Raw genomic sequence first — 11,427 nt, 5'->3', positions numbered from 1 at the left:
CTTAGAGTTGGCCAACCCACACACCTATTCCATCTATGAGCTGCTGGACCGCTAGGGGGAGCCTGTGCTGCAGAACCAGATCCAGGAACACTTCATCACCACTGAAGGTGAAGGCCTGAAGCATAGCTGAAATCTAGCTGATGGTCCGGTATTTATGGTGCTTCAGAAATCAGAGGCCTTGAGCTAGACCAATGACTTATAGCAATGAATATCTGCATGTAGACCTTTGTGGGTAAAAAGAAAAAAATATTAAATGATAAGCTGCAGTTTCCAAAGCCACTGTGATGAATGAATTTTCAATAGAGGGGTGGGAAGGACAGAGGAACAGAGCAGTGCATATGCTTTGGGAACAGGATGAACCATATAATATCCAAGGCTCAAGCCACCACCCAAGGACATGTTGATGTCCCCGTAGTACATGATGCCACTAGGGGTTAGGTCTGGGTTCGTAGTCCTGCTGCAGTATAGCTGGAGGCTGTGTTGATGTCTGTCACCCATGTTACCACCATAGGCCATGTGGATGTCCATAGTCTGACTTGCCACTGGGAGCAATGTCTGGGTCCAAAGTCCTGTGCAGCCAGGGACCATGTTGATGTCCATGACCCGTGTTACCACCAAAGGCCATGCAGATGGATGACTGTGGTGTGTTCTGCGGCCTGAAGCTCTGTTGATGTCTGTGGCCCATAGTGAAGAGGTCTGTGATGCTGGAGACCAGATGGATGTCAGTGATCCATGCTGACAGATAACATGATGTCCCTGATAAACACTTCTCTCTGGCTGTAAAGGACAAGGAAGCTTCTCCTGCAGTGGTATGGATGACTGCAGATTCACAGTTGAGAAAGAGACATAAAAGGCTTCCTTGACATCTGGCACCTCCACCCTCCCATAACCAAAACAAAGTAACAACTTAGACAGGAAGCCATCAAAGAGAACCCTAAAAAATGTAATAAGAATGCTCAAGTGTAGTTCTCCACAATAGAGGGGTACTAGTGGGGGTGGGGGTGGGAGAGGATTCACATTTCTTTAAGAGGCTGGACACCATGTGACTATATGTGACTCCAGTGACTATATGGACAACACAAAAAGGACATTTGGGAGGCGGGGGAGGCCACAAGGCTGAAGGGGCAGACCTGAGAGGACCAGGAAGTAAAGGTTATTGGATGCATTATGTGATATTTCCAAAAAATCAATAAAACATATTAAGTTAACAAAAATACATATTTTCCTGTTACTGACTTATCACAGCTTGTATGATGTTTTCCATCTTCATTCATAATAACACAAACACACACACATCACATACACCAGGATTTTCTTCCTTTCATTGTTAAATAGTGGTCTATTGTGAATGTATGATACATTTCCATTAGCCCTTCATCCATATATAGACATAGTTTGATTCCATACTTTGACTATTGTCAATGAGCCACAATAAGAATGATCATGCAGGTACATGTTTGATGTACTGATCTCAACTTATTTGAGAGTCTTAATCTGGATTTACTAAATTTCCAAACCTGCTTGAGTAAAATCAATATTTCCTCCTTCAATACAAGAAAGTCTACTAAATGTTTGCATTGTAGAATCTGCAAGGTAGAGTGGATTAGAAGGTTAGGAATAATCTTGAACCTCTTCTTCTGTCTAGGCGTCAAGCAGCCAGCAGGCTATGGTGGATACATCTTACACAACCACAGTGATATTTCCATATGACCCATTTCCCATCTGCAAGAATTGAGAAACATGGAGCAGACACAGAGCACTCAAGGCTATACCACAGACTTCACACACCCAAAAAGTCACTGGAATTAGGTAGAGTGCACTGAAGATCAAAGTTAACTGTTGATAAAGTTATAATGGCCAAATCTTCAGTTGATTGCGGCAGGAAAAAAAGTCATAACAAGATTACAGAGGAATGGCAAATAAACATTATTCAACATTGAAAGAATGTAGTTGGTTTAGTAGTAATAGACCACAGAATGATATCTGAAACAATAATGTCTGAATAGAAAACATTGAATCTAAAATACTAAGGAAAAATTGTGATTTTATACTTAGGCAAATTAGTATATATATATATATATATATATATATATATATATATATATATATATGTATGTGTGTGTATGTGTGTGTGAATAATGTGTATATAATATATATATGTATATAAATGCCAAGCTATATAATAATTAGACACATAAAACACTGAGATAAAAAGGAACTTACAAAAATTACTTAAATAAATATATTTTAGAAAGCTATCTCAAAAAAGCAATCTATATTTTCAAATGAGTATTTAAAAATGAATACCTTGTCCTTTTGTACTAATAAACTATAATTTGAAAACATGACAAAATAAAAACTCCATTCAGAATAGTAATAAATATATGACACAGTTAGAAATAAACTAAGTAAAAAACAGAACATTTACATAAAAAGAATTATGGATCATTACTTAGTGACATAAAATGATAACTGAATAAAGAGAGAAATTGCATCATTGAATACATATTAATATTGTACAAGCATAATATATAGTTTAATGCAAGCATTTAAAACATTTTGTATTCTATATCTAACAATGCACTTTTGTGTTTTTATATCAAAGTCCTACTTATCAATGTATATAAAAATATATAAAATATTCTGATTATACTTTCATAGTTATTAAAATTAATTTTTAACTAGTAGCAATACCCACTGGTTACTAAGCGCCAACTCTAAATTGTTATGAAGTCATGAAGATAATAGCACAAAAAAATACATGGCATTCATTGGATATGATCATCATGATAAAGCTATATCATTCTATTCAGTGTCAGGAAAGGGAGGGATAGAGCTGAGCTGTGACAAAATTCTGCTTGAAGCTGAAGAAATGTGATGTTGTCACAGATATAGCATCATTTTGTGGTGTGGACCCTCTTTAATTGCGGAAAGGGTAACTCCTCAATAATAAGATAATAAGCAAGTAAGTACAAAGCATCTTGTAGAAATAATGAAGTCATTGTTATTTCAAATATGGAAATAGAGGTAGGGTATAGGTTTTCTTTGATGGCAGATGTAGCCTCATGCTTCTTTATCAGACTCAAGCTTAAGTTGAGCATTTGAGGAAACATGGTCCAACTACCATTGGCATTGCCCATTGGAGGAGAAATCTGCATGCATTATTGTCTCCAACCCAGGCACTTAGTGCCCTTTCTTTGGGCCCATGCCTTCAAGGAGTGTCTCTCCTCTTCACCTATGCCACTAACAGCACAGCAGCATAATGAGAAGCAAAGAGCAGAGCACAACAAGGTCAGCAAATGGACATCCTGGCGTCTGTTAGCGCTATGACCATCAGTTGGTCACTTATATCACTTAACTTCAGTTCCTTTATTTTTAAGTTAATCTGTGATGGTCCCTCTGGGGGAAAAAACAAATGTGTTTTAATGTAAAGTTGCCATAAAAGCTGCAGTCTTTCATTCTGTGCTGGTAGCAGGGATAGATTCAATAGCTTCCTTACCATACGCCTATAGACTTCATATGCCCCATAACCTCTATCAAAACTTTAATTTCTTGTGTTTTTTTTTTTAACCAGATGAAGCAGGGTAATACTTTATTTCTAGTGGATTGAGATCCTTTGCCATTCATTCGTGATTGAGTTGGCACATTGTCTTTACTGTGAATAAGGTAGCAACCCTGGGAAATCATATATGCCAACTGAGTAACCCTTTCTTCTATTGATTTATAAATGAGTGACCAAAAACGGTCAGGGAGCTGCATCATCTTTCAACTTAATGTCATTGGACATCTGGCTGTGGTGGAAGTTTCCTCCATTGGAAAAAGGGAGAATCTCTACATATGAATTCCAAGGCAGGGAGATTACAAAGATCGTTCAGCAAGACATTAGGCACAATAGTAAAAAGAGCTATTATCTCCTTTCCTTCATTCCTATCTCTGAATGTTATGGCTAGAGTGGAAATCATGCTATATACTATTTTCTAATGAGTACATTCTATAATTTGTAGAAAGAAAAACCACACCATCTTATTCAAAACTCTGCCCACTGAGAAGAATTAACTTCACAGTTTCTTTCAAAATTACCAAGAATGGAACCGTTGGACAGAACAAACTGTAGACATCCAGTTATGGCTAACATAAACATACTGTGTGGGCCCATTTATAAATCAGGTCCTCAAATGTCCCTCTTTGTTAACTGATGATAAAACTACTCAAAAGCTCAAAGAAGTCAAAGATAGAAGCAAAGAAGCAATGAAATAAGGTGCCCAAACCAATTGTTGGTGCAATTTACCAATTTCTTGTGGATCTAATAGGGCCCAATCTCTCATATACCATTCAAGTTTAGTAGTTAAGCATGTGTAACTTCATAATTGTTGGGGGTATAAATCATGCTAGTGATTTCCTATTCTGTTTATGTATTGATATTAGGTAAGTCCATAACTAGGCTCATAATACAGGACCTGTTTCTCAAATGGAGAATTGCTGACAGAGGACAACCAAATCATGCAAGTCTTTGCACTGTTTCTCTGACTAGAGCTCACTATGAATTTGATGAAACATCCCAAACTGTAAAGGCTATTTATATTATCATTGGTTTTATGATCCCAGTCTCATACAGCTTGCATAGTATCTTGAACTTGAAGAATACTCACAGGCTATATTCCACTCCTAATTAGACACTTAATAGATTTCATGAGAGGAAAACGAAAGTAGAGGCAAACTGCATATACAAATGTAGTACATATTGCTGTAGCTGGAAGTTGTCTTGTGTCCCTCATCCTCTCAGTCCCAAATAAACACAGAGAGTTTTATTATTAACTGCAAACTGTTTGGTCTATGGCTCAGGCATATTGCTAACTAGCTCTGACATCTTAAATTAACCCATTTTTATTAATCTATCTTCTGCCACATGACCGTAGCATTACCGGTATGCTGGAATCTTGTTTCTTGGTCAGCTGGATGGTATCTGCCTTGACTCTGCTCTTTTTCTCCCTGTCTCTCTGCTTGAACTTCCTATCTGGTTCTTATCCTGCCCTACCAGACGTCAAAGCAGCTTTACTGATTAATCAATGGGAGGAACATATATTTACATCATACAGAAAGACCATGTCTCAGCATTTCCCCTTTTCTGTCTAATCACAAAGGGAGGTTTTCATTTTAACATAGTAAAATTATATATAAAAAAGAGTTCTCAATCAGGAATTACAATTACAATATCTAGTCTATTTGTATTTGGCAAAATCAAAGAAAATATTCTATCACCTATCTTATTTTTGTGAGTCTAAAGTTTTATATCTAATTTATCTTTATCATGACTAAAGAAAACTATAACTATCTAGTCTTCAACCCCATCAAAGACCCAGAAGATTATAATGTTATCTGAGTAAACAGGAAGTGCATTGTAAGCAGCTTCCATAATTCTAGAAATGTCAGAGACATCTGGATTTCTGGAGAGTCAGCCAAAGTTCTTTTGTAATGTTGGGGCATGTATACCTAGATGCCTACATACCTAGAGTCTCTGCTATGCTTTTCAGTGAAGAAGGAAATTTGAAGGACTGTTTCGTCTATTGGCAAAGTTCATCAGTCACTTTTCTCTGTGTCCTGCAGAATGTCTAGCAGTTTCTTCTGTTCACTGGGCACCTTCCTATGTGTCCTACATGTCCAGTTTATACAACAAATTGTCGAGCAGTCCAGTCAAGAGCAATTTCTTATTTGTCTTTTCCATGTTGTAAGCAAATCCATAATGAGCTTATTTATTGCCCATCATCCTCTTTGAAGTAATTGGTGCTGCAGGAGCAGATGTGTCTCACCACTGTGGGATAATGCCCATGTACACTGATTTAATAAAATGCTGATTGGCCAGTAGCCAGGCAGGAAGTACAGGCAAGGCTAGCAGATGAGAATAATTCTGGGAAGAGGAAGGGCTGGGTCAGGAGTTGCCAGCCAGACACAGAGGAAGCAAGATGACAAGGCAGAACTGAAAAAAGGTACCAAGCCACGTGGCTAAAAATAGAAAGAATTATGGGTTAATTTAAGTTAAAAGCTAGTCAGTAATAAGCCTGAGCTAATGGCTGAGCAGTTATAAATAATACTGAGCCTCTGAGAGATTATTTTATAAGCGGCTGTGGGTCCGTGGGAGGAGGGCCAGGCGGTTCCAAGAGACCTTCTGACTACATCCTACTGTTCAGAAAAGTCTAAGTTCTTAAAACATTTTCAATGCTGTATTGTGTAGGTCTTTGAAGTGTTTGAAGATTGCCTGTCTATCTGAAATATATGTTTGTATATCTAGAAAACCTAATTAATATTATTATAAGTTTGATTAATATAGATGACTATTAATTTTTATTTCTTAAATATACATTAAAATTTTAAATGAGTTGCATAAGCATAATATTAAACAAGAGTAAAAATATACATACAGGATAATAAAATTGACCTTAAATTTGTATTAATAAATCAAATTCATATTAATGTAAGTTATTTTGAGAATAATAGTTGTTTTTTTAGATCAAAGTAGATTCAATAATCTACCTTGTCATCATTTCTATATTATATTCCCCATTTTTTCTTTAGAAAAAGATTGCATTTATACTCAACCCCTTTAAATAAAAACAAACATAAACAATATTTTGGGAAGTTTGCCATAGCTTTTCATACTACTTCCTGCTGATTGTGGGGAGCTGGCAATTTTATGGGAATCCTGAGAAAATTTAGAATTATGGTCAAATATCTACTGAAATAGTCTGTGAGATTGCATCATCTCAGCCCGTTGGATGTTGGATCATCTGGAGACCTCTCAGAGCATCTTCCTTGATGGATCCATATTAACCTGGAAAGAATCTATATCTTCTCATCTTCTTTGGAAAGAAAAGCAGAAGCTCTTTTCCAAAGTAACATATCCTTAAGACCCAAATTTTGAAGTCAAGATAACTTTAAGATATATATAGATATAGATATATAGATATATGCATATATATATATATATATATTTAACTGAGCAGTTGCTAAAAGCAAATGTCTCTCTGCAATTAAAAATCACAAAGACAACATAATAATATACAGAATCCAGACTCTTGTGTATTTTCCATCTTTAAGTGACTTTTTTAAAATTCCATTTCTTTTTTAAGGACTTTATCCTTTTTCCTTTTTCTTTCAAGTCTGTATATTTTTAAACACAGTGCATCCTGTTTACAGGTTTTTTTTCAATCTGAATCTGTTTTATGGTATAATTTTAATCCTTTTCTGTCCTGGAGCGTTTTAAACTGCTAAGTTGCATGACTAGGACCAAAGCAGTGCTCTGGCAGCTGGCTCTGCCCCACTAAGCTTTCCAACATGGCACAGCTACCAGTGAGTCACACTCACCTCCCCAGTTCTGGGAAGCAGTATTAAGTAACATGCCTATGTTTTTAAGCCCATGGCTGGGAGAAGCTTCTTTATATCATGGCCTGTGAGAGACTGTCAGAGTCTGCCATATTGTCCCTGGGGCCTGCTTCGGCCAGGGGATGCAGTTCTGTACCAAAGCCCATAATGAGACCTGAACTAGTAGGCTGTTCTTGGCTCCATTTTAGAAACATTTTTTTAAGCTTTCAGGTTTTATGTGGAAATTCTTGCCAAACTGGGTGCCTCCAGAACCAAAAGTCCAATAAGCACCATGCCTCTTTATTTGATAAGGGTAGAACAAAATACCAGAACTCGCCTTTCAATAATCTAATCCAGAAAGTCATAGAAAACCAAATGTCACTTCACTGATGTGACAAGGCACTGTAATTTCTCCTGACTGACCATCTTACCCTCTGGAATGTTTGTTCTTGATATAGTTAGAGTATTTATAATTTCTTGCCTCTCGAGTCCTCATCATTCCTACGTACCATATTTTGAAAATATACACAAGTGTAATAAATGCAGCTTAAGTTATAATGATGCTTTACTCTCTTATTTAAACATGAGCTAATGTGAACATTCTTATTAACATTTACAAAGAGAAACTTTTATAGGTAGCTGCATGTAAGATATCAGAGGTTATGCCATTTGTTCAGAAACTTGGGCGTAAATACCACAGTTTTCTTGAAGCAGGCACAGTTGAAGCTACTACCTTCATAAAGCCCACACTAATGATAGTCACGGAAAGTGGGATGAACATGTTGCCAGACGGCACCACTTGACCATCACTGTTTTGTGATGGAGGTACCAACCACATTACTTGCCCTGGAAAGTTATTTTTGATCTGATGTTGTGCAAAACAGGAGAAAGTAAGATCTAATGTCAGTGTGGGAGTACAGAGCCATTTCAAGAAGCCTCCCCTCCACTCTTCCTCACCATAGGCTCTTTATTCTAGGACATAAAGAAGCGGTGTGGGTATAACATCAGTTATGCCCGTTTCTTTACACAATCAAAAAGATGGCTCTACAGAACAAATCATCTATGGGAGATAAAATTCCACAAGGATTGTGAGTTTTTGTGATGTGCTGCAACCTCTGGGAGCTTTTTCCACTCATATGTACAATTCAATACTACAGCCACACATACTTGAAAGAGTGATTAGTTTATTCTCATGGCAAAACAATAATTATCTTTTAAAGATTTTTATAATTACAGTATTATTTAATCTCTGTATCTTAAATATTTTCTGATAAATGATTTTGATTATAAATTATGTACAAATGCATTGATTGAAAAGGGTAGTTTGATTTCTTTGTTTGATTTTTGTAGATTTTACATTTTGAGTTCTGTTTTGTGTATGCATAGTAATAGGGAATTGCCTGTTTTTTGAGAAAAAAGTATCATTTTTGTTATCTAATCTGACCTGTAATTCACCATGTAACCCAGATTGACCTCAAACTCATGATATGAGACTCCCCTAAACCTCCCTATGCTGGGATTACAGATGTGTACATAAAGGCATGTGAGCAGTTTCTTTTTAATTAAAGAATAATTTCCATAAATAGATCCTTTTTCCTCATTTGGAAACATTTAATCCTTTTCCAGATACGAACAATAGAGAAATGAAGAACATGCAGATGCCTAGAAACTCTATTCAACACATGAAAGAAAGCCATCAGTGGCTCATTACATCAAAATTTGCATGGCTTTTAAAATTAATTCTTTCTGTTATTTTGAGGAGGATGATTTTCAAATGCTGCATCAGAGAGCAGAAATGCATAACCACATGAGGCAGGGTGTAGTCAGTGGGTAGAGCAGTAACGAGTATCGAGTAACTGGAGTACTAGGTTGAAGTAATTCTGCACACATAACTAGCTTTGACTGGAAGCTCTCTTCTGACTTATAAAGACTAAGAGATAAATACCTTGAACATTTAAAAGAAAAGTATGATCATATGTTTGATATGTAGGCCTTAATTAATTTGTCTAAATATCATTCTATTTTGGTACATACAAAATACCATTTGCTATACTATTATGCCAAGAAACAGAGGTATAATTCTATTGCCATCATTTACATAGAAATACATTCATGCTAAAATGTTAGAACATATGATGTATTATGAAGATATGAACATGACAGTTTAATTTTTAATTTTCTCCTTCTCTTCCTTTCTTCCTTGTAAACAGTATCTATATGATGCTGACTGTTTGGGACGATATGACTGACACATCTCTTGTATTGACTAACACTGATCTGACATGGAGCAATGCACAGCTTGAATTAAGCACATTTCTTTTTTGGGTCAATGATCACAATTTACATTTGCAGTGCTCTGAAAATGTTATGTTTAGACATATAGATGTAATGTCGGCTAGTTAAGCTGTCAGAACATCTTTTCTCAAGTCTCTCATATTGTTTCAAGAAAGCTAAAGACAAGTGCCTTTCAATGCCAAAATGGATTCAAACTTATCCAAAATGCCTCAATTTTTTTTCAAATTAAATAACTCTGTGTAATCTGGGTTACTTTTATGTCTTTAGATGAAGAAAATTGTTTTGATATGAACATTTCAGGTACATTTTTTTCAAGATCCAATTGTGATTTTCTTCTGTTTGTAAGTGTCATTTGATACTTTTTTTCTTTAAAATAGAATACTGTACATCATTGTATTGATTAAGACTGAATTTGAACAGACTAGAGGTGATATTATTTAGTATAAGAATCCACTAGAATTAACAGCCTTCCTTTTTATCACAGTTTTATTAATGGCATTTGACAAACGTTTACTCCCATCCGATGTCTGAGTTACTTCAAGCTAAATTAATCAACTGATAGTTATACAAGATCCACGTGACAGTTTCAACAAATTATTTAGCAAAAATCCATAATCAAATACAATCCTGTTTAGATAACATTTGGACACCAAAACATTTTTATCATAACAGATTTTTACCTTGCTGCTATTTATAATATACTATTTATGATCAGGAAATTTATGGACAGTCACTTGATGATCTTTTGATTAACAACTATGTAAGTATTGAATTCAATGTTAACGATAGTTCTTTGAGCCAAAATAAAATAATCTTTGGAAAATATTTCTATTCCTTTAAGATTATTGTGAATACTTCATTAATATACATTTTTATGAGTTTTTGTGCACATTTATTCTTTAATAATCTTTTTGCATATATTTGAAGAATTCCCAGACTGATAAAATAATGTTTTTAAATTCTATATTACCTCCTGCTGTGGAAATTATTAAAAAGAAATGTAGTGAAAGAAAAGTACTGGAAGCAAACACACTGTGGAAGTAGCCAGCTTCTTATCACAAAGCATCTCTGGTTCCTACACCAGAACAGATGTCCAGCTTTGTCCTTAGCATCTCTTATCTACTACCAGGCTGGCATGTGTTTAAAGAACGAAAATAATCACCTGAATCATTTTGGCATCTTTTAAATTGTTTATAACAGTGTTAAACACATGGAAAATGCTAACTAAATATTTGTGGATGGCATAATGAATAACTTAATCAAAGTGAGATAAAGTTCATGCCTTCCCAAAAACGTTCAGTCCAAGGAAGCCTAAGTCTAGCTAGTATAGTAGACTAATCTCCTGATTAAATTCTAAATATTCCAATTTTACTACTCATCTGGAGAACCAAAACAGAGATATAAGAGTTCTGTTTCAGTTTCAGCTATCTGAGGATGAGTGACAGATGAGATACCATGCTATCTGATGCTGTTTGAGTTGCTACATTGGGGGCAGGAGTTCATTAGCTATCCAATCCCTTGTCAAGTATATTCCAATGTTAGTAGTCTTCTCCTCATTAAAAGAAATTATATTTTTCTATGAATGAAGAGATAAAAACAATTAGCTCTTAGCAACTTGTGATAAAAATGGTGGCCAAGTGTTTGTTTTCAAAATACACAAACCACATTTCCAACAGAAGAGATTTATTTAAATATTTTATCTTATATAAAATTTACTTGAATTATTATTTTCTAATATATCAAAAATAGTCAAATAAACATACAAAACATTAATAT

At 35.3% G+C, this 11,427-nt stretch overlaps 1 pseudogene; it reads right to left on the bottom strand.

Annotated features, from left to right (window-relative positions):
* Positions 1 to 249: 249 nt before the first annotated feature.
* Positions 250 to 11,427, bottom strand: part of LOC102920926 (bifunctional phosphoribosylaminoimidazole carboxylase/phosphoribosylaminoimidazole succinocarboxamide synthetase-like) — a 32,588-nt pseudogene continuing 21,410 nt past the window's right edge.

Source organism: Peromyscus maniculatus, chromosome 2, assembly GCF_049852395.1.
Source record: "Peromyscus maniculatus bairdii isolate BWxNUB_F1_BW_parent chromosome 2, HU_Pman_BW_mat_3.1, whole genome shotgun sequence".
Lineage (NCBI taxonomy): Eukaryota > Metazoa > Chordata > Mammalia > Rodentia > Cricetidae > Peromyscus > Peromyscus maniculatus.
The sequence above is the reverse complement of the archived record's forward strand: the minus strand, read 5'-3'. Positions and strand labels throughout refer to the sequence as shown.